This window comes from Gorilla gorilla, chromosome 10 (assembly GCF_029281585.2).
Source record: "Gorilla gorilla gorilla isolate KB3781 chromosome 10, NHGRI_mGorGor1-v2.1_pri, whole genome shotgun sequence".
NCBI classification, from domain to species: Eukaryota; Metazoa; Chordata; class Mammalia; order Primates; family Hominidae; genus Gorilla; species Gorilla gorilla.
Genome location: NC_073234.2, coordinates 86,537,091 through 86,561,934, shown reverse-complemented (window position 1 = coordinate 86,561,934; position 24,844 = coordinate 86,537,091). Strand labels below are relative to the sequence as shown.

Sequence of the window (24,844 nt, the reverse complement as noted above, 5' to 3'; positions counted from 1 at the left end):
AGTGCTGGGATTACAAGTGTGAGCCACCATGCTCAGCCTGTTCATTTTTTAAAATCAGGTTATTAGGTTATTTACTCTTGAGTTGTAAAATTTCCTTATTTTTTTGGATATTAACCTCCTTATATATAAAGTTTTCAAATATTTATCCCGTGTCATATTACCTTTTCACTCTGTTGATTGTTACCTTTTCTGTGCAGAAGCTTTTTAGTTTGATGTAATTCTCCTAGTTTATGTTTTTTATTGACTGTTCTTTTATATCTGTAAAATGATTCCCAATGTCAATGCCATGAAGCTTTTTCTCTGTTTTCCTCTAAGAATTTTACAGTTTCAGGTCTTACATTTAAGTCTTCAGTCCATTTTGAATTTATTTTTGTGTATGGTATAAGATAAAGCTCCAATTAATTTCATTCTCTTGCATGTGGATATCCAGTTTTTCCATCATCATTTATTAAAGAGATTATTCTTTCCCCCACTGTGTATTTCTTGCACCCTATTGAAGATCAGTTGACCATCAATGCATGGAATGATTCCTGGGATCTCCATTCATTTCATTGGTTTGTAAGTCTGTTTTTAAAAATACTGTTTTAATTACTGTATCTTTGTGGTACATTTTGAAATAAGGAAGTGTGATACTTTTAGGTTTGTTCTGTTCTTCTTTCTAAAGATTGAGTTGGCTATTCATGGTCTTTGGTGGTTTCATAATAATTTTAGTGTCTTTTTTTTTCTATTTCTGTAAAAAATGCCACTGGAATTTTGATAAGGATTCTGTTGAATCTATAAATCATTATGGGTAGTATGGACATTTCAACAATATTAAATCTTTCAGTCTATTAACACAAGATGTCTTTCTATTTGTGTTAAGTTCCTTTTCCTCATCAAAGTTTTGAAGTTTTTGGTATATGAGTCTTTCACCCCTTGTTTAAGTTTATTCCTAGTATTTTATTATTTTAGGTGCCACTGTAAATGAGATTGTTTTCCCAATTTTCTTTTCAGATCATTTGTTGTAGGTGTATAATTACACAACTGTTTTTTGTATGTTGAATTTGTATCCTGTAACTTTCCGGAATTCATTTATTAGTTTTAATAGTTTTTAATTGTAGTCTTTAAGGTTTTCTATTTATAAGATTGCTATGGTCTGAATGTGTTCTCCCAAAATTCATATGGTGAAATCTTAACTTCTGAGGTGATGGTATTAAGAGGTAGGGCCTTTGTGAGGGGATAAGATCATAAAGATGAAGCCTTTAAGAATGGGATTAGTGCCTTTTTAAAAGAGGCCTGAGGAAGCTTGTTTGCCCTTCCATCATGTAAGGACAGAGAAGCTGCCATACATGAGAAGGCAGGACTTCACTAGACACTGACTTTGCTGGCACGTTGTTCTTACACTTTCCAGTCTTCAGGACTGTGAGAAACAAATTTCTGCTCCCTATAAACTACTCAGCTTCTGGTGTTTTGTTATAGCAGCTCAAAGAGACTAAGACAAAAATTATGCTATCTGCAAACAGGAAAAATTTTACTTCTCACATTCTGGTTTGGATGCCTTCTCTTTTTCTTGCCTAATAGCTCTGGTTATAATTTTCAGTACTATGGTGAATAGAAGTGATGAGAGTGTACATTCTTGCCTTGTTCCTGGTCTTAGATTAAGAAGATTTGTTTTTTAACATCAAGTAAGATGTTTGCTGTGGGCTTTTCATATATGAACTTTATTATGTTTGGGTAATTTCCTTTTATTCCTAGCTTATTGAGAGTTTTTATTATGAAAGGAGTTTGAATAATTTTGTCAAATGCTTTTTCTGCATTTATTTTGACAATTGTGTGATTTAAAATTTTTTTTGTTACTATAGGGTGTCACATTAATTGATTTTCATATGTTGACCCAACCTTGAACCCCAAGGATAAACCCCACTTAGTTATGATGTATGATCATCTTAATGTGCTGTTGGATTCACTTTGCAAGTATTTTGTTGAGGATTTTTGTATCAGTTTTAATTATGGATATTGGCTTTAAATTTTTTTGTGCTTGTGGTGTTTTTGTCTGGCTTTGGTATCAGGATAAGGCTGGCTTCATAAAGTAAGTTTGGAAGTCTTCTCTTTCAATTTTTTGAGTGTTTGGTAGAATTCAGCAGTGAAGTTGTCTGGTTATGGACTCTCTTTGTTGGGAGATTTTTGATTACTGATTCAGTCTTTCTGCTAATTATAGATCTGTTCATACTTTCTATTTCTTCATGATGTAAAGTTTGTAGGATTTATGTTTTTGTTGTTGTTGTTGTTTTTGTTTTTTTTTGAGATGGAGTCTTGCTCTGTCACCCAGGCTGGAGTGCAGTGGTGTGATCATGACTCACCGCAACCTCCGCCTCCCGGGTTCAAGCGATTCTCCTGCCTCACCCTCCTGAGTGGTTGGGACTACCCGTGTGAGCCACCATGCCCAGCTAATTTTTGTATTTTTAGTAGAGACCATGTTGGCCAGGATGGTCTCCAACACCTGAACTTGTGATCCGCTTGCCTCAGCCTCCCAAAGTGCTGGGATTACAGGTGTGAGCCACTGTGCCTTGCCAGGATTTATGTTTCTAAGAATTTATCCATTTCTTCCAGATTTTCCAATTGGTTGGTGTATAATTGTTTGTAGCAGTCTCTTATGATCCTTTTTATTTCCATGGCATCAGTTGTAATGTACCTTCTTTCATCTGATTTTATTTATTTGAGTCTTCTTTCTGTTTTTCCTAGTCTAGCTAAGTGTTTGCCAATTTTATTTATTTGTTCAAAAAACCCAACTTTTAGTTTCATTTTTTAATTCACTATTTTCCTTATTTTTTGTTTAATCTTAATTATTTCCTTTCTTCTGCTAAATTTAGGCTTAGTTTGTGCTTTTTTTCTAGTTCATTGAGGTATAAAATTGAGTTATTTGAGATCTTTCCTTTTTAAATTGTATATATTTATTTTTATGAACTTCCCTTACATTAATTTTTTTGCCGTATAGGGTTTGGTATGTTGTGTTTTCATTTTTGTTTATCTCGAGGTATATTCAATTTTTTGTCTTTGACCAAATGGTTGTTCAAGAGTGTGTAATTTAATTTCCAAATATTTGTAGTTTTTCTAGTGTTCCTTTTGCTATTGATGTTTCGTGTCATTCCATTGTGGTCGGAAAAGATGCTTGGTATGATTTCAATCTTCTTAAATTTGTTAAGAATTGTTTTGGGACTTAATGTGTGATCTATCCTGGAGAAAGATCCGTGTGCACTTAGAAAGAATGCTTGTTGGGTGGAATATTCTGTGTATATTTGTTCCATTTGGTCTATAGTGTTATTCAAGTCTTTTGATCTTCTGTCTGGATTATTTAACTATTAACAAAACTGAACTGTTGAAGTCTTCTACTATGATTGTATTGCTTCTATTTCTCTTTTCAGTTTTGTCAATGTTTGCTTTTATATGTTTAAGTGCTCTGATGTTCAGTGCGTATATATTTGTTATAGTTTCTTGGTGAATTGATCCTTTTATTATTATATAATGGCCTTCATTGTCTTGTAAGCATTTTTGAATTAAAGTCTATTTTGTCTGATAAGTATAGCCACTTCTGCTCTCCTTTGGTTACTATTTTTATGGAATATCTTTTTTCATTCCTTCGTTTTCAGCCTATGTTTGTTCTTAAAGCTAAAGTGAATTTCTTATGGACTACATAGAGTAAGATTTTTTTTTATTCATTCAACCACATTGAACTGAGGAAATTAATTCATTTACATTTAAAATAACTATTGATTAAAAAAATACTATAACCATTTGCTAGGTCTTTTGTTAGTTTTGTAGTTCTTTTGTCTGATTTCTCCCTCTTGCCATTTTCATTTGTTTTTTGTTGATTTTTTGTAGTAATGTGCTTTGATTCCTTTCTTTTTTGAAAGAAGCTTTTGTAGGTATTTTTTTCTGTGGTTACCATGAGGCTTACATAAATTGTCTCATAGTTATAGCAGTCTATTTTCAGCCGATAACAACTTAAGTTCAATTACTTACAAAAACTCCATACTTTAACTTCTCCCTTTCCAATTTATGTTATTGTTGTCACAATTTACCTCTATTCATATTGTATATCTTTAACATTTTTTATTTATAGTTATTATGATACAATATTAGATACATGCTTTGATCTTTGTCAACAGTTCTTGGCTCATGGCTTTTAAAACTCTTGCAATTTCCTGAGGATCTTTTGTTATAATATTTGGGTTTTTTCCTTGGCTTCTGATATAGCTCCAGAGTGATAAAGGTAAAAGAGGTGTTTTTGTTATTTATAACAAGCCCTTTCAACCACAACTGAGTTTATGTTAATTGGGTGGGTTTTAGCAAGCCCTTAGACGAGTGTTAGTTATCAGATAAACCAATGTGATTAGAGATTAGGAACTTTCATCTCTACTCCAACCTCTGAAAATGGAAGAGGGACTAGAGATTGACTTAATCACCAATGGCCAATGATTTAATCAATCATGACTACAAATTGAAGCCTCCATGATAACCCAAAAGGATAGGGTTCAGAGAGCTTCCAGGTTGGTGAACAAGAGCACATTATGTGCCAGCAAGGTGGCACGCCCCAAAACTCCATGGGAACAGAAACTCCTGTGCTTGAGATCCTTCTGGACTTCACCCTATGTATTTCTTCATCTGGATGTTCGTTTGTATTATTTAATATATCTTTTGTAATAAACCAGTAATCTAGTAAATAAACTGTTTTCCTGAGTTTTGTGAGCTGTTTTAGCAAATGATCAAGCCTGAGGAGGGGGTTCCTGGGAACCTCTGATTTGTAGTCAAGTCAGATACAAGTATTCAGTTACCTGGAGAAACACCCTTGTGATTTGCATCTGAAGTGGGAAGGGAATGGGTAGTCTTGTGGGACTGAGCGCTTGGCCTGTGGGGTCTGTGCTAACTCCAGGCAGTTAGTGTCAGAATTACTTGGTGTGGGAAACCTACATCTGGTGTCAAAAGTGTCATGTGTGAACAGTAAAGTAGAATAGAGAGAAAATAGGAATTTTCCTCTTCTGTTATTATTATTATTGTCTTTTAACTCTATACTAGAATTAAAAGCGACTTACCCACCACCATTAGAGTAACATAGTGTTCTGTATTTGTCTATATATTTACCTTTACCAGTGAGTTTTATACTTTCATATGTTTTTGTGTTGTGGTTTACCATCCTTTTGTTTCAAATATAAGAACTCCTTTGAGCACTTCTTGTAAGGCAGATTTAGCAATAATGACCCTCCTTAGCTTTTGGTTGTCTGGGAACGGGTTTATTTCTCCTTTATTATTGAAAAACAGTTTTGCTGGGTATAGTATTCTTGGTTAACAGTTGCAGTGTTTTTCTTTTTTCTTCTCTCAGCACTTGGAATATATAATCTCACTTTCTTATGGCTTTCAAGGTTTCTGATGAAAATCTGATATTCTTATGGAGGTTCCCTTGTACGTGACAAGTTGCTTTTCTTGTGCTACTTTCAAAATTCTCTCTTTGTTTTTTGACAATTTGATGATAACATGTCTTAATATGGATTTCTTTATGTTTGTCTTATTTTGTGTCTCTTTGGCCTCTTGGATATGGAAGTCCATTTTCTTCCCCAGATTTTGGAATTTGTCAGTCATTATTTCTTTGAGTTAGCTCTCTCTTTCTTTCTTGCTCTCTCTCTACTTCTTGGACCGCATAATGTATATATTAAACTGCTTGATGGTGTCCCATAAGTTCCTTACATTTTATTCACTCTTTTTTATTCCTTTTTCTTTTTGCTCCTCTGACCAAATTATTTTCAATAATCTGTCTTCAGATTTACTGATCCTTTTATCTGTTTGATGTAGTCTGCAGTTGAATCCCTCTAGTGCATTTTTTCAGTTCAGTTTTTGTCCTTTTTAGCTCCATAACTTCTGTTTTGTATTTTTTGTATTTTCTATCTCTTTGTTAAAATTCTTACTTTTTCCATGCATTGTTTTCTTGACCTCAGTGAGCATTTTTTATGACAGCATTTTTGTGTTGAATTCTCTGTGAGTTAATAACTCCAATTCATTAAAGCTGGTTTCTAGAAATTTATCTTTTGCTTTGTTTGGAACATCTTTGCCTGGTTCTTCTTCTTCCTTCTCCTTCTCCTCCTCTTCCTCTTCCTCCTCCTCCTCCTTTTCCTCTTCTTCTTCTTCTGTTTTTGGATTATCTGTGTTGTCTGTGCATTAGGCAAAACAAGCACCTCTCTGAGTCTTCGTGATCTGGCCTCATAAAGGAGAAGATGCCCACCAGTCATCTTGGCCAGAGATTCTGGGGGCTTATACAAACTTTTTACCTCCCCAGAAGGAAGTAGACAGGTGAGGATTTTGTCCACTAGTGTACTCCTGAGCTAGGGGAAAAGGACTATGACATTTACAGTCTAAACCACCATCTCTGTTCTCCCCCTGGGTAGCTAGACTGACCAGACTTATCAGAGCTCCAAGACTTGCAAGTTAGATGACAGTTCTTTGAGTAGCCTTGGATAAATTGGAAAGTTAGAACCATGGATCAACTCTCCCCAGAGGGAAACTGAGAGGTGGGGAATTTTTGTCTACTTGCCCTGTGCTGAGCAGGGAGGAGAGTCTATAGTGTTTACCAGCCTAAGCTGCCATTTCTATTTCCCCTGGGTGGCTAGGCAGTGCCAGACCAATCAGAGCTTCAAGGCTGGCAAGACAGAAGCTAGTCATCTGCAGAAACCCTCCAGAAAAGTTGGAGTGCTGGATATGTAAACCAACTACTCCTTCCCTTGGATGAAACTAAGATCTAGGAGTCTCTTTCTGATCACAGAGCTTTGTACCAGGGCAAGGCAGGGTCTCTGATAAGAAAATGTCCCCAATCTCTCTACTGGCTTTAGGGAGTCTGGTTTCATATTTTCCCAGGGTGCAGGAACCTTTCAATTAGTTCTGGATTTCTCATAAAGATAATTTGTACTTGAATTGTTACTGAATCAATGTGTTTGTGGAGAAAGAGTGAGCTAGGGCTTTCTGTTGTGCCATCTGGTTGGTGTCACCCCACTATTAGTATTTTTGTTTTGTTTTGTTTTACAGGCCATCTAACCTAATTTAGAGAAATCAAGGAAATACAGTTGGAAGAAGAGGTGGAAATGAGAGAATTGGGCCAAGAGATGAGGCTGGAGTGCATGGAAGGAGGCAGAGTTACAGAGCCTTATGCCATGTTAAGAAATTTGGCTTTTATAAGGATTATGTGACAATCCTTTAATAGTTGCTTAGCAGAAAAGAAAAATGATGGGACTTATTTTATAAAGACTATTCTAGCTAATATGTGGAGAATGTCTGAAAGGTAGAAAGCCTGGAGACAGATCAAACTGGAGGAGTAATCCAGGTAAGAGTCAATGATGACCTGAATAGACATTGTGTTAGTGAATACATTCCAGAAATATTTAGCAGATAGAAACTATGGTACCTGAAGATGAAATGTGGGCAGCACAAAGGGAGATGGAAGATTCCCAAGTTTTTGACTTGGGTAACTGAAGTAGAAGTACTGTTTTCTGAAACAGGAAAAAGAGAAGAAAGAGCAACTAGACAGGAAGATGTCTGAAAGCCGTCTTCCTATGTTTAAAAGCCAGTTTGCTTGTAATAACATTTTTGGCAATTTGTTATTGTGTAAGACTCGCTAATCCTTTGTCATTTTTATTTTAAGTAAATAATATTGAAATTCTTTTGGCCTTAGCTGAATGGAGATTTGTGATTTTCCCTAGGAGGGAATTTCCAGTCATTTTTAATAACAAAAAGTAATTTGTTCATTGGGATTTCCCAGACGGATGAGCAAATGTTGGGTCAAATTACAAAATTCTAACAACCCTGAAGTGAGGTTTAAGATTTAGTTGATAATAAAGACAAAGATTTTTAAAATAAAAAGCTATTACTAATTACCTCCAAAGAACTCACATAAATAAATGACCTGGAGATGATTTTAAACGTTGGCAGTTTGAATCAACCTTACTATCTTTCACACATAGTGACTCTCAATAATAGTAGATGAGTTTATGGTAGCTCTGATATATTCTTAAAATTAGGTGAAAGAGAATATATGGATACATGAAATATTAGCCTCTTTCCTGAAGAGAGGGAAATAAGTGCATAAAGCAAAAATCCTGGGTAATCCTTAAAAGTATGGTTAACAAAATGAAATATAAATGACCTTGGCAAAAGGTCATGGAACACAACACTTTCATTATAGTTACACACTAGTGTCGTTTGAACTCACCTACACGTACTAAAAAGTCTTTGCTAAACAGTAGTTGGAAACATTTCTTGTACTTTATAACTTTCTTAATGGATCATTTGGAAGCTAAATACATTTCTTGTGGGAATATCATGTTCCCAGGTATACTCGACCCTTGAACATAATGTGTGCTTCTGAAACTCCCTATGGTAGTTCTAAACCTCAGTCACATTAAAATATACTCTGTGTGTGTGTGTGTGTGTGTGTGTGTGTGTGTGTGTTTGTGTTTGTGTGGTATGTAATCATGTATTCCTGTAGCATACTGATATGATTTAATTATGTGTCCTGAAAACTTCCATATCAAATGATATTCTAATATAACAGTCAGCTTGTTTTCATACCAAATAGCTTAAAAAAAAAAAAAGGGCCTAGAGTGGCCGGGCGCGGTAGCTCATGCCTGTAATTCCAACACTTTGGGAGGCTGAGGTGGGTGGATCATCTGAGGTCAGGAGTTTGAGACCAGCCTGGCCAACATGGCAAAACCCCGTCTCTACTAAAAATACAAAAACACTAACTGAGCATGGTGGCGTGCACCTGAAAATCCCGGCTACTTGGGAGGCTGAGGCGAGAGAATCACTTGAACCTGGGAGGTGGACTTTGTAGTGAGCTGAGATTGTGCCACTGCACTCCAGCCTGGGCAACAGAGTGAGACTCAGTCTCAGAAAAAAAAAAAAAAAAAAAAGGCATAGTGCATGCCAATGGAAATATTTCTCAGAAACAATTATTTGGTCTAGCCTGTCAAAACTAGAAGAGACAGCCCAAATGGCCAGCTGGCTAAACTAATTATGTGACTTGTACATCCAGTTTGAAGGCTGCTTGGTAAACCAGAAGTAGTCTCTAAGATAGAGAATTCATAGTTGTATTTGCTAATCTGATTTTATACTTAAAACTTATATTACAATCATGGTCCACATAACAACAACAATGATCAATGATGGACCACATATACAATGGTAGTCCTGTAAGAGTATAATACTGTATTGTATTGTACATTTTCTATATTTAGATGTACTTAGATACACAAATAGTTACCATTGCGTTACAATGGCCTACAGTATTCCTTCAGAACAGTAACATGATGTACAACTTTGTATCCTAGGAGCCACAGGCTATACCATATAGCCTAGGTGTATAGTAGGCTATACCATATAGCCTAGGTGTATAGTAGGCTATACTATCTAGGTTTGTACAAGTACACTCTATAACATTTACACAAGGATGAAATCACCTAACAAGGCATTTCTTCAGATGTATCTCCATAATTAAGTGATGTATGACTGTATATGTTATATTTCACACTTTAAATATATCATATCTATATCTATACACTCTACACAGCAGACAGTTTTCTGAGCTCTGGGATCTTTGAATGAATGCTCTAGTTTTCTTTATGTTTAAGTCAAACACAGCAAGAATGGGTTTTCTCAGTTTCTTCGATTCAGCTAAACTCAGCAGGCAATAGGCAATGAGCCATAGGCAAGATAGTCTGTATGGTGTAGTGGGATCGTCTAACATGGTTTAAAATGAGCTTCTGATTTTCAGAGGAACAAAGTTTATACCTAGCTTTCCCCTGGGGTTAAGGCAATTTTCAATAACACCAACACCTCTTTGAGTAAAATGATTGGTTCAATATATTTCAGGGGTGGGAGTGGGGTGAGGTACTGGGAAGGAAACTTATCTCATGTATAATTGGCTCCTGTTAAATTAATTTTCAAAGCAATGCAACTTATTTTAATCCATCTTAAAAGTTTGAAACTTTTTATAACCTCAGGGCTTAGACTGGAAACATCACACTATTCTGGTGACCTTGGATAGTGATGGAAAACTCATGGTAGAGCCCAATCTTATCAATTTTGTAACTAGATGTTTATTATTAAAATCCTTACAGTTGTCATGGGGGTTTGAAGTTTCTAAATGTATGTACATCCAGACAACTATCTTCCCAGCCTCCGTGTGTATCACTTCATTATACTGTGAACTAAAAATACTGTGGAAAGGGAGCTTTTTGTACATAAAGTAGTTAAGATAGAGAATGGGCATGTTGTTGAGAAATACAAGTTCAAAATGATTGATTGAACATTCAAAAACTTACCAACCAAAGACAGACAAGACAATTTTTTAAATGAATACTAACCACACTTCTGAATCCAAAGGGAGAAGGTCTTTGGGGGTATGTGAAGGAGAAAACAAAAAAATTTATTTTCCTATATTTGTATTAACAAAACAAAATTTAGAAACACATGAAATTTAATTTTGGCCTCACCTTGCTTTGTACATCTCTCTCCTGCTGTCTAGTTCCAATCCTTCACAATTTTGTTACCCTAAGAAGTGCTTCACTGCAATGTGCTATTAATATTTGATTCCCATGGCCCCCGTGGCCCCCGTGGCCCCATATGCCATGGTTACCTGCCTCCCTTAATCCAGTCAAAACTCCCAATGCTGAGTGCAATTCACCTTAACCATCATTAAAAGGAAAGCAATTGGGCTAAACAAGTTACACTAATATGCAGTTATCAGATAGTCACATAACCTTCACAATAGTGTGAACATTTTAAAAAGAAGATGCTTTCCTAATCTAAGTGAATCTATGATTAATGTCATCCTGATGAAGAAAACAGTTAGGGTTAGCTGCCCTACGCTACTTTTATTTTCCAAAGTTTAAAATTTTTTTTTATCTTTACACTATAAAGTATTTAAGAGCCCCAGCTTTTTCTGGTAATCACTCCCAAGCAATAGGAAAGGGGGAGTCTGGTTCAGAAGGTAGCAGGGGATATTCATTTGTATTTATGTGGGGTTTATATGGTAGGTATTTGTAAGTGTTAAAATTGCCTCATTGTAACAGGGTAGAGAAAAGAGCTGTTTACCAATTCAGAAACCCCTAGAAAGAGATTTAAGTTTAATTGAACTTTTACACAGGTTGTTTATATACTACAGCAGGGTTATAAAACAGTAAAGTATGATACATATGGAAGAAGCACATAAATAGAAGCTGGCTTTTTGAAATTGTTTGTGATTCATCTGTAATGTGTCAATGAGAGAAGATGCTATGACTCTGTCTTCATTTTACCTCTTTTTCTACTCTTTTGTAAGCTGAATCACATATTGTCTCATCATTTAGATACTTTGAATGACCCAGATGCAATGTCACATCATATCACAAGATCACAAAGTCAGTAAAATATTACCTTAAAATCAAAGGATGAGATAACAGAAATAGAATACCTGACATTGACTTCAGTTAATTGTAGATAAATTCTCTCTGTGAATGGCAGCAGTAAAGCAAACTCAACATTGTGTATATAAACTGGGCTCCAGAAATAAAGACTGGAAATCCAGAAATAAAGACTGGAAATCAAGAGATATGATAGCTGCTTGTAGAAGAACTGGCTAGATAGCATGTTTCTCTTTATAAAATTTCCTACAGTAAATAGGTTTTTCTTTGCATAGAAGAGACTCTGCATACAGTAGTACCTAGTACATTTTGATAAGATAATTGGAAAATAATAAAGTTTAATTTCATTTTAAAAGGCATTCAGGGGTATTTAAGATTGCTAACAATATTTTTTCTAAGATAACGAATAACAAGCAATTTTCAAAAACCAACTAGAATGCATATATGTAGAGTTTCCTATATACTAGCATCATTATAGGCTGTGTCATAAATTAAATATCTTCTACCAAAAGTACTTTTCTTCCGGCTACTTTGGGACCTGAAAATCCACTATTAAAGATTTCTGATTTGGGGTTAAGCCTTTTGGTTATGGCTGTGGTCTTCTTTCAAGACCACATTAAATGCATCTGAGTGAGAATATTTATAACAGGTATGGCTTTAAGGATCACATCTAAATTGATTTATTAATTAAGTCCACAGAAAGCATTAAACACCTACTGTGTGTCAGGTACATCATTAGTACTGAAAATAGAAAAGTGAACAAGGTAAGGTTCCTGCCCTCAAGATGCTTACAGACTTTTAATCTTAGCTTTAGCTGTGCTAGGCTCATGTAGTTCCAGCTGCCATTGGTATGCACTTTCTTTGATGGCCTATCAGCCTCTTTAAACATATCTTTTTCTCTTAAAAATTTGCCATACTTTCCACCTTTCTCAATTCCATCTGTGGTACCATAACTTTCCCAGGTAATGGAATTTTTCCTGACAAGCTAACACCACATTAATCTTCCCCTTCTCAAAAGAGAAAGTCAAAGGCACACAGATAAGCATTCAATTGCTCTCTAATTATTCGATGTGTGAAAAATTTTCTTCTCAGCTATATAATACAATTATTAAAGACAAAGATAACTTTTGGCCTCTTTTATCACTTTAGACCAGAGATTCTTCAAGTATAGACCCATAACAAACCCCTCAGGTGAATCTGATTAAAGTTTAAGAATCACTGCTCTAGACCATTGTGTCTCAAATTTCAATGTGCTTACAAGTCACTCAAGAATTATGTTAACATGAAGATTACAATTTAGTTGGTCTGGGATCCTCTATTCTTGACAAGTGTGCTGATAATGCCAATACTTTGGGGGATAGTCTGAAGATTAAAGAAGGCAATCTTATAGTCCCAAGCACAGTGTTAGGTCAGTGGGGAGATGTTCAACGAATATTTAGTGATTTCAATCAAGAGTATCTCAATGTGAATTGCTTTATAGAATTTTATACAAGTGTATCCACAATTGAGAGAAAATGATACTAAGAAAGATAAGGAGAGCAATGGAAGATAAAATTTATCTATGTAACAACTTTAAATAAAGCTTAACCAAACTCCCAGTTTAACACATTCTTAAAATCTTATTTTTTAAATTTCTCTTGTATTTTTTTCTAAGTATCTTTGTCAGAAAAAACTGATAAGCTAATCTTATCTTTGAAAAAATATATCTATAGAATTCATTACAATGCTAGATGCTTACTTGACATAGTGTTGTTAAATTGAGTTCTCTTAAGCAAACTCTTAGGTACAGAAAATGGTAACTGTCTCTTTATAATTTTAAAAGTATAGTACTGAAAATTAAAGAATTTCTATAGTTTATGTTTCTGAAAAAAGTTACTGTGAACTAAAAAATGTTGTTCTAACTATTTCCCTCAACAGAATGTAGTAATTAACTGACAAATGAAGAGAAAAAATATGTACATTCTGAAAGAACCAAATGGTGCAAAAAAGTACATAATTAATCAAAAGCATTTTCAGGGATACCTGCATGAAATAATGAACATCAGTGTACTGGCCCTGACAAGTTCTGTATTAAACTATGACAATAGTTTCTCTGCTGTTTCAATACTGTACTTTCTTAACACAAAACACTGTCATGCCTGGTACATGGTGAACCAACAAAGCAATCAAAAGCAATTAAATGAATGGTTTGTACAAAGTTCCTTTTCATAAACTCCATGCACATTGAAAAAAAGTTCAAATAAACCTCAAATAAAACTTAAATTGAATAGTGAATGGGTTTTATATTTCATGAGACTCTTAAGTACAGGCACGTAACACCTACAGCATGTTAGCCTACATTTGTTTCAAAGTTGGAATAAGTAGTTACTTAAATAAGGCAGTTTTGCCAAGATACATAACTGTTATAACATGCTTTGAATTTAGGGCAAAAACGAGGCTTTTCTTACAATTTTTTTTAATCATAAAGAGGAGCAAAGGACCAAAGTAACACTATTTCCCTTCAATGACTCAGATTTATGGAAACTTCTCCAATAATTTCACCTCTAACTGTGGTGGAACTTGTTCACAGGGCATGGATGAACATTCAATTCAGGAACCAGCTGTATGATTCAGAGAAAAAAAAAATAAGTGGACTAATTCCAACCTTAGGTCTAACAAGAATTGAATACTTCCCAGGATTTTAAAGCATCTGAAAAATCTTTTTAATGTTATTTCTTCTTTTGGTCATATCTTTTTACTTATTTCTATCCAAGATAGGAAGGGAAAAAAAGGCTGAAGTGTCGTAAGAAAGTTATATGCTGCTGAAGTTTATGTCAGAAGAACCAATGCTTTTATCCCACTTGACTTGCATTCCAATGTCACATAGTTAATGGCTGATCTTTCAAGGGTGCCAGCATTCCCCTAAACCAAAATAAGCAAACATCTAAGTACTTTGAATTCTCTTTCTCAAAATTATGCTTTATTATCCTGGGATCTCTTGATAGAATAAGAGAATACTGCTAAATTCTAAAAAGTTTTATATTTATCTGGATATGCAGTAGTATGGAGAAAGGGATCCATTGGGTTTACCTCTTTCCATTTCAATTTCACTCTGCTTAATTCTGCACAAATCTGAATTTTCACATGTAAAAAGAGGAGGGGGCAATCACAAGAAATGTTCCTTCTATTCTCCCAGAATCCCTCAATCTACAGCCTCATTCAGAAGCTTAATAAAGCTTAGTCAAGGAAGTTCTGCTACAAGACATTTCCCACACTGACATTGTCACTTTGCTGGAAATTACTTTGAATGAACGCATTGAAGTCCCCTGGGAAAACACAAGTTTTACTGCTATTGTATGTGAGAGACCCCTAACTACTTGTGACCTGAGAATTTTCCACTGTGGCTTTTACAAGTTCTTGTAGCCTTACCCTTACTCCACAACTGTCTTTCCTTATTCCGTCTTGCTCATGACTGTAACCCCCAATTCTTGCTATTCACCCCTTTCAATAAAATCCAGATTGCTGAAACAGTGGCTTTTACTCCACAAGAACAATCCCTCTATTTCTATTTCTGAAACTACCTGGACCTCAGCCAATCCCCCTTCTGCTAAGTCTAGCTGAACTTCAGCCAGCTTCATCCTGCTAAAGCCATGCAAAACTTTCTATCATCCTTCTCCAAGTTAGAATTCTCCTTTGAAGACTTGTTGACCCTTTGGTTGATTTTCTTCCATAGTTTTGCTGTTTAGACCTATTGTTTAGCTTGGGTCACTTAAAAGAGGAGTGTGTCTTCCGTGGACCAGACCAGTGCCTGGCTCTCTCAGCCTTAAAGTATCTCCTGAGCCTTTATTATTTTTTTCTTTGTTGTTCTTGCTATACACCTATTGGTTTGATTTATTCTACTCATTGAAATTTGCTTGGTATAGCATTAAGGAGAGTTTGTTTTTCAGGTCATTTAAATATGGGTTTAATGTTACAGAGCCAATAGCACCAGCCATTGAAAACTCTGGCAGGATTTTCTCAAGAATAGCTTAGAACTTTAGTGGCCACTTTGAGGAACTTGAGATGTGAATAAAATAATCCATTTGTATGAAACGTTTTAAAGATTTCAAATATTCAATGGTCAGTGTTTTTAAGTGGTATGAAGAGGTCTCTTAAAGTAAAAAAAAGAAAAAACAACTCTAAAGGCAGCAAAATTCTAAAATTACTTCTCCTAAGAGCTCCTTAGAAAAAGCTAGTAGAAACAGGGATAATCTAAACTCTAAACTTAAAGTCTTATTTGTCCTCTTCTAACCCATCTTTGCATTGGCTTTCCTCCTACTCTCCTGTATTTCAACTTTCTCCCTCCCCTGTACGTTCTCTCAACCTCCTTTCTTATCCTCTACTGCCTCTTCCTAAATATAGCCCTCTTACTGGAGAATATCCTTTGTAATATATTTCAATAGAAATGGAAATGGTCAAGATTTTTATAATGTAGCTAAGGACTTTCCAATCCCTCCTAAGGAAAGACAGAATTTAAATGTTATCTTAGGAATTTATAGTGCAAGATTCCCTGAAAAAATCCAGTTATGTAAGAAGGGCAAAAATAGATTCATTCCTGATTTCAGAGACAGCTTAATTACCACCTCTCAGAATACTATGTCCTCAATAGGAGTGAAGACATGACAACTGCCCTAACCACCTTCTTTACTGATGGTCTTAAACCTGAGGTAGCAGATTTAGTTAGAAAACAAGATAGAATGCAGGCTGCCACATCTCTGAATTACAAGAGCTTGATGAGCACTGTGAAAACACTGACTCAGAAAAAAATGTACAGACCAAATTAATAGGTCTTCAGATTAAACTATTAGATATACCCAATAAAAGGAACATCTCTGTAGCTAGTCTAGACAAAGACACTGTGAAAAAGACACATAAGAAAAAGGATGTTGGGAAAACACTTGCTCCACTTTAACTTGAAAGGCAGAATCTTAAAAGATGAGCAAATTTTGTGTGATAGATTGACCCTTTTTGAGTAAGTGGGTCCTCTGGTTTGTCCGCAATTTCCCTTAAAACAAAAGGGAGAACTTTTCAAGCAATTGCAAAAAAACCTAGCAAGTTCCTTTTTCAGTTGCTGCCAGGACTGCACAGTCTACCATAAACCTTGCCAACTTTCCATCATTCTTTCCTTGGAGCAACCAAACTTTTCAGTGGTGGGAATCTCAAATATTCCTCTTACTAGCCAACATATTTTTTCTGTGTAGTGATTTCACTCTGTAGGATCTGTTGTAGAAAGACCTACTTTGCAAATGGGTGCCACTCTTAAATGTGGGATAGAGGCCTTTTTCTGAAAATTCATGGAAGAAAATTATTTGATCTTGGCAGAGATTGATTTCCCAGTATCTGAGCTTTTATCTGGGCCAGACTCACTAGAGCCTTCTCTAACTTAAAAAATATCCTTCAAAAGTGCCTATGCTTAGGATTCCCAGTTACGATAGACCTTTCTTTCTCTTTGCACGTGAAAGATATGAAGAAGCTTCTGCAGTTCTAACCTAACAGTATGATAAGTATCAGACATCTGACATTTATAATAACCTCTGACTTTGCTGATGGCAGAAGCCTAGCTCTGTGTGTGTAGTGGCAACAACAGCACAGTTAAATGAGGCTTCTGCTGACCTAGTCCTAAGATCTCCACCTTAACCTTATGGTCCCTCATATCATTCAGACCTTACTCAGAACTGAAAGCACCCAATGCTTCTTTGCTCCTAGATTAACCTGAGAAATTTTTCTCTTTTCATCCATACATATTTCTATTCATCTCTGTATCCCCTAAAACCCCCAAGCTTTGTCTCTCTCCCATAGGAGAGAGAATCTCATTACTGTCATGTACTTAGGCAACAGTTTTTCTGGCCTTACGCTGATCTCTTTAAAATTCTTTTAGACAACCCAGATTTAGAACTGTTTATGGATGGAGTCTATTCGAGAACTGAACAAAGAGGCTATCAAGCACACGTAATCAAAACCCATTCAGACTGACTTCGATATTATCCTTCCAAAGAGGCCAAATCTCTGCAAGTTACTACAATTGTAGCACTTACTTCAGCCTGCCTGTTAGGTAGATATAAGATAGCAAACATCTATACAGATAGCAAATATGCTTTTGGGGTGGTTCATGAATCTTGGTATGCTTTGGGAACAATGAGGTTTCTTAACTGCATCTGGTATTCCCATTAAACATGGCAGTCACATAAAAATCCTATTAGATGCCTTGTTTCTTCCAAAGGAATTGGCTATATTAAGGTTGAGTCCATAGTAAAAAGCAGACTCAAGAAACAAAGGCTAATGCTTGAGCAGATTACTATGCGGTACTAAATGAGCTGCTTTAACACTTCCAGGCTGTCCAAGATTCAAAGCCAAAAGTAACTCCTGACTATTGGCATCTGGTCTTGAATTGACTCCAGTATCAAACACTTGGTTCTGAAGAAGTGTATTGGAAAAGATAAAATTGTTTTCCCATCTCAGATAGCTGTGGTGGCACCAAGATGGTCTCTTGGTTTGCTCAGGATGCTGAACTGGGCCTCCCAAAAGATGTTATATGCACCCATCATGGAAAGGAAAATTTAAAAACTATAATAAATAAGTGTTGGTGGAGATACTTCAATAGGATTGTAGAGCACATCTTTGGTGCATTTCCTATCTGTCAAGCCTACTATTTCGGGGAAATTATAAAGCTGGGACATGGACACAAGCCAAAACTTTAGACCCCCTTTTGAACTTGAATCTGAAAGTGGATTTCATTTTGTTATTCACCTTATGTGGTTATGAATGTGTCCTTACTACTATGTCTCTGTTTTCTGTTTGGCTAGAAACCTCTCATTGTCATAAGGAAGCTGCTTTGATAGTAGCAAAGATAGTTTTAGACTTTGTGTTTTCAACTTGGCAATACTCACCAGTTTGCTTGGTGATACAGGTTCCAGCTGAAACGTGTAAAACTATCTGAGGAACTTTAGCTGCCGTAGCTGAAGACTTTGCCCTTAGCTCTCTTGGCCACTAGGGTCACTCTAACAGGAGTTCGTAGACTTATCACCGTATGAACTGGTCACTGAATGCCCAATGCATCTAATGATCTCACCTCTTGTTCTTGACTGCGCTTTTACAGTCCAATATGGCAAACTATTGTAGGGGGTTAATTCAGTATGCAGAAATTTATAATTAATAGGTCCAAGCAGCTTTTCCCAATGGTAAACTACAGGAATTCCTACATGACCTTCAGCTTTAAGTCTTGGTTTGCAGAAAATAACACCAACATAAGACTGTCCTCAAACTTCATTGGAAAGAATGATGTCTACTATTGTTAACCCATAAACATTGCAGTAAAACTCCAGGGAATCAACTCTTGAATCTCTGTCTCCCAGTTAAAAAGACATATCAATTTCCTGGACTTATATGTCAAAGGAGATCTAAAACAGACTCCTTTGGAATCCTCCAGAAGATAACATCATGAAGGTGTTAATGTTCTCAAAATCTTTGGAATAATCAGCAGGCTACTAGATGTGGATAACCTCTATACAAGACTTTTAGCTCAAGACACATGAACTTTAAGAGTCACAGACCACCGTATCTTTCTTTGTCTTTTATCCTACTTTTTTAGCCCAAATTTTTATTCTTTAAATTTCTTTTCATAGTTTCATTCCTCTGGGAAAATCAGGAAGATGGACAAGTATTACACAAACGCACTGATGTCAAGCCTCCATTCATTGTAGACTCAGGGAGAAAATGGGATTTGTTTTCTGGCATAATCCCAGATCAGGCAGAGTCTTATCCAGGCATCGTCCAGGGCATTGTCCAGGGCATTCTGATTATTCTCCTGTTATATTAGTCTGTGTTCATGCTGCTGATAAAGACATACCTGAGACTGGGAAGAAGACAAGGTTTAATGGACTTACAGTTCCACATGGCTGGAGAGGCCTCACAATCATGGCAGAAGGCAAGGAGGAGCAAGTCATGTCTTACGTGGATGGTGGCAGGCAAAGAGAGCGCTTGTTCAGGGAAACTCCACCTTATAAAATCATCAGATCTTGTGAGACTTATTCACTATAGTGAGAACAGCACGGGAAAGACCTGACTTCATGATTCAACTACCACCCACCGGGTTCCTCTGACAACATGTGGGAATTATGGGAGTACAATTCAAGATGAGATTTGGGTGGGGACACACAGCCAAACCGTATCACCTGTCAGTACATACCTTGACGGTCATTCATTGTATTCTCTGTAACATTGTAATTTTTTTCTGCACCCTCACTTGAGAAATCATTAAAATTCAATTATTTGGCAAAATTTCATCAGAAAGACAGGAAAGAGAGGTATAATTACTTTGAAAAAGCCCTGATAGCTGTCATCACCAGTGAACCTGAGACTATACCACTTGAGTGGTATAGTCTTGAGTGAGTGGTATAGTCTTGAGAGCAAATCAAGATTTAGTTAAATGACAAATCAAGCTCCCCACTGACCTACAGAAAAGGTGGTGAAAATTTTCCACTGTGGCCTTTGTGTGTCATAGTCTCCTTTGGCTGTTCCCCCATATCCCTCTTGCACATGACCTAACTCCTAATTGTTCATCTTCATTGTTGGTAAAATCTAGATTTCCCAAACAATAGTGCTAATTCACAAGAACAATCCCTCTATGTCCATCTGAACTTTATGGATGGGGGTGAGAGGGCTGGAACCAGGGCTTGAAGAAGGAAGAAAATTCTCAGAAAATAGGAAATGTCAAGTAGACATGAGAGGCAAAAATTCACAACCACTGACTTTGTGGAGCTTTGGGAAAATATTACAAATAAACTCAGCACAGCTTTGCATAAGGCAGTTACCATCCAGGAAAAGCATATTTGGGACAGAAGCTGTATTAGATAGGACAAATAATATAACAAAGAGACCCTAAATGGCAGTTGCTTATAGAACAAAGAAGTTCTTAGGCCTTTCTCATAATAGTGCTGGGTTTAACAATCCAGATTTGGGCATGTCTTTCATCCATGAAGACATTTAGTGATATGTTACCTTGTTGGTTTATTATTCCGTACGGCATAGCCGAATCTGATCATAGATAGCTTTTAAACTGTAAAAAGGGGAAGAAGTTGTCAGAAGCATATGTTCAGTGTCTCAAGGCCCAGATCAAAGGGGCACACATCACTTATGCACCAATCTGTTGGTGAGATGATCAAATAGTCATACCAAGCTGGAAGAAGCTCTGAGACATAGGGACTAGCTACACAGCCATGTATTCAACTCTACATCAATGATATATATATATATATCTCAGATACATAATAATATATATATATAATATATATATCTCAGATATATATAATATATATAATATATATTATATATATATAATATATATATCTCAGATATATATAATATATATAATATATATTATATATATTATATATTATATGATATATATATCTGAGATATATATTATATAATATATATTATATAATATATATTATATATTATATATATCTGAGATATATATATCATATATATCATATAATATATATATATCATATATCAGAAAGCCTGTAAGTCTCCTTCTGGATTTGATTTCCAAAGGCCTGAGCAGTTAAGGGAACAGAGGGGATTTCTTCTATAGATAAAATAGCAAGAATGCCAAGCACTGATAGCTGCCTACCCAATACATGTTTCCTCTGTCCTTTTAAGGAGAATTCCAATTATACCAGCTAAAACTACTTGCTGGGCACATACTCATCTCGTCCTGGGTGGTCATATGACACAATCTTGTGTTTAAGCCAATATATGGGAGCTACTTAGTATTTGCAGTTGAGTGGGCTCTTAACAAATGGACAAAAGAGGGCTTGGGGGTAAAGAGAGAGAAAGAGCTCCCTGACCCTACCAGCTTCCTGTCCAAATGTGTGTGTGTCTGTGTGTGTGTGTGTGTGTGTGTGTGTGTGTGTGTGTGTGTGTGTGTGTGTGTGTTTACCTGGACTGGAGATAGAAAAAAGAGGAGGAGGAGGGTGGATGGATAAAAGCATAGATATTGATAAGCCTACAATGGACATTTTCCATTTTACTTCCCCAGGATACTTTCTGTCCTTCACCCTACCTGGTGCCTCAGGGGAGCTGATGCATATAAACTGCGTAAACAATTCTCTGATCCTCCATTTTTCTATTGGGTTTGGCCAGTAGAAGGCACCGGCAAGAGATCTGGAGAACAAGAAGAAAGTCAGGTCAGGGTATGTCTCCCAGGCCTTCACAGCTATGTTCTTCCTCAGAAAGCCACAGCTCCTCTGAGAGGGCACTCTCCACACAGCTCACTTTCTCATTCCTGGGCCACTTCCTCCCTTCATTCATTCAGGTTGCGGTGTAGGGTGGTGATGGCTCCCGATCTCATCTCTTGTTGCTTTTCCAAAACTCTTTCTATATTTTCTTTATGAAATTGTCTTAAATTACTCAACTGGAAAGTATCACTTGATTTATTCTAGAATGCTGGCCAGTCTGTTTCTGGAGAGTAGGGACCTGAGCCTTGCCTCCAGAATTACAGTCCCAAGTAAAAAGAAGTAGACACCATCTCAAAGAACGTACCATGCACCAAAGCAGCTCAGTTATATTATGTAGTGATAGGATGAGAAGGACCAGGAAGATAGGAAACAGTGGTATAATGCAAAGGTTAGAGTATAGAATGTGAACCAGACAGCCTGAGTTGGAATCCCAGCTCTGCCTCTTACCAGCTGGGGCAGATGTTTTACCTCTGTGCCTCACTTCCCTCATCTATTAGATGGAATAATGATAGTACTTGTCTCATAAGATTACAGTCAAGATTAAATGAAATATACACATAAAACACAGCAGTTCTTGGGACTTTGTAATTAATTCATAACTCTAAGCACCATAATAATTACTATGAAAGACCTAGGATCAGACAGGTTTCTGGTTTCTTCAGAGAATTTCTGTGTGGACAAATAAAATCAAGGGCATTTGCCCTTGTGATGAAGAGTGTGACTCCATAATTAAATATTCAACTGCTCACAGCTTTTAAGCTTCATCTCTCTCTCCTCCCCTTCTGCCCCACATCTGGACGAGCTGATAAGAAAGCCTCGTGCTTTCAATTTTGGTACCGGCCAAACCACAATCGCCTGCCCTGTAGGAACTCTTGTCCCCCACCCTACTCCTTAGCTATCATAAAAACCAAGGCCAGTCTCCTTTCTTTGCTCTTTCATTTCAGACTTTCTTGAGAGGCCTGCCCTGTTGTCCCCAGATACTTCAATTATGTGAGTAATAAACATTTTTATACTCTTTTGATGTATGTGTGTGGCATCATCAGTATTGACATCCAAACTGCATGGGTTTGGGTGGGTTATGTCATCTGCTTCTGCAGGTGACACAACAGCCTTCCACTTGAAATGCCTTGTCAATAAAACTGCCTCTCTATCTCTCTACTTCAGACCCATCCTGGGACAAAACAAGGACACCTTGGGCTAACTTGGACTTATTCTCCTCTCTGTGGTAGATGGGCATCTCAAAAGTAGAAAATAAGTTGAATCACAGAAAATAAAGTTCCATTTCTTTCCTGTGTTGAATTATAGACTGACATTCATACCCACTCCATCAGATTACCTGATGATTCGGTCATATGCATGATCCATGTGAACAGCCTCCTACTAGTATGGCTTAGTCCAGGAGGCTCCCAAACCTTTGTGGATAGACATTAAAATTACTGAAGGAACTTTAAAAATATTACAGATGCTGGGAGACTATAAAGTGACAGCTTGCTAGCCAGGGACAGACAGATATGGAAAGGGGTAAATTAGGAACGTGTATGTTTAAAAGAAGTACCTCAGTTAATTCTAACAATTAGTTGGGTATAGAACATATTGACCAGATTAATTTTTGTAACACTGGATTATTTTAATGCCTAGCATATCTTGAATCAGGAACATTTGACACCAAGTATATACATTCTTTAATAGCCAAATGCTGAAATTTATTAGAGTTAGGTCCCCAACTTTCCAGTTTTTTTTTTTTTTTTTTTTTTTTTTTTTTAGTTCTCTGATATGAGCGAGAATATGTGATGTTTATCTTCCTCTGGCTGACTTCCCAAGAATATTCTGATCCCATCATTTGCGTTTTGCCCTGTTATCCACATGGGCAGTTAGTACTAAACACACAAATTGATTGGAAATATATTGAAGAATTAGGTCATCAATACAGAGAAATTTCAGACAGCAGAATAATAGTGACACAGCTGGGGGAAACCATACAGTTTTCTTATGAATTAGCTAAATAGGAAAAAAAATCAATAATTAGTCCTTTATCCAATTCATACTGAATATTATTGGTAGAAATGATCAGCACAAAAGACAATGACAACAGTTAAAAGAACACATGGTAACATATGTTTGAGATGAAAACCTGACTGAAGAATTATGCTGATGCTCGTCTTGAAACATGCAAGTATTGAAAAGGAAAAAATTAAACTTGGCAGAAGTAATCAATACTAAATAAAACTGTGAACAGCTAAATTGGAACATGTTAAAATTTATGATTGCCTTCAAATTGACAGAAAAATCCAATCTTTTTTACTAAGTTTAATATGAATAATTTGACTCAAGACAATTGAATTTGGTACAAATAATGACCATAACAGAAAATTTGTAATTGCAGAAACTATAATCAGTAAGAATTTAATATGAACACTACCAAAAAAATCCCCACATTGAAAAACATTTTTATTTAAACCTTATGTGGAAAATAATTGATTCCAATGAAAAGAATTTCAGTAAATTAAAAGTCAAAATGGAAAAAAAATTAGAAATGTTTTAATGCCTTGGGATACAAAAACTTTATCAAGAAATTAAAGTAGCTTAATAGAAATCAGAACTAAAAGTACTTTTTAAATGAGCATTTATCCATCTAAGTATAATTCTGATGCAATGCTTTCTACTCTTAAACCCAGGAGTCAAAAGATTCTCAGGTCAGAACATCCACAGAGCCAAAATGGTTGGGTCAAAACAAATGGCTCAACACTTCTGCACCCAAGTATCTATCGTGGAGTATCAAGAAAAGGATGATCAGGAAAAATCTGGAATATGAAGTAAAACCAGCAGATTAGGGCAGGTGTATCTGGAAGAAAGAGTATACAGGACAAACCATCCTTTAAACTTTTTCCTGCCACTCCTTGTCTAGATTCTTACTGGGGGAACTGAACCATAATTTCCAGGCCTGGAATTTGCTAGAAACAGTCATCTTTCAAAATGCAAATTTTGCCAAAATGAAAAAGACAGATAATAATAAATATTGGAGAGGGTGTGGAGAAATTAACACTCTCATACACTGTTGGTGGGATTGTAAACTGGCACAGCCACTTTTTCACAAATGTTCCTAGTGGCATTATTCCTAATAGCCAAAAATTGGTAAACAAGGTGTAGAATATTATTAGGCAATAAAAA

The 24,844-nt window shown here is 36.1% G+C and overlaps 1 protein-coding gene across 5 annotated transcripts in view; it reads left to right on the top strand.

The window, feature by feature from the left end:
* The window catches only part of TSPAN8 (tetraspanin 8), a 254,116-nt gene that overhangs the window by 119,826 nt on the left and 109,446 nt on the right, over positions 1-24,844 (top strand). The window contains exon 1 of one of the 5 annotated variants that reach the window (XM_055358043.2): positions 22,621-22,666. The exons of the other annotated variants lie outside the window; for them this stretch is intronic. The gene's annotated coding sequence lies outside the window, so the exon portion shown is untranslated. Of the gene's footprint in view, positions 1-22,620; positions 22,667-24,844 lie in introns of those variants that run through there. 5 annotated transcript variants of the gene reach the window in all.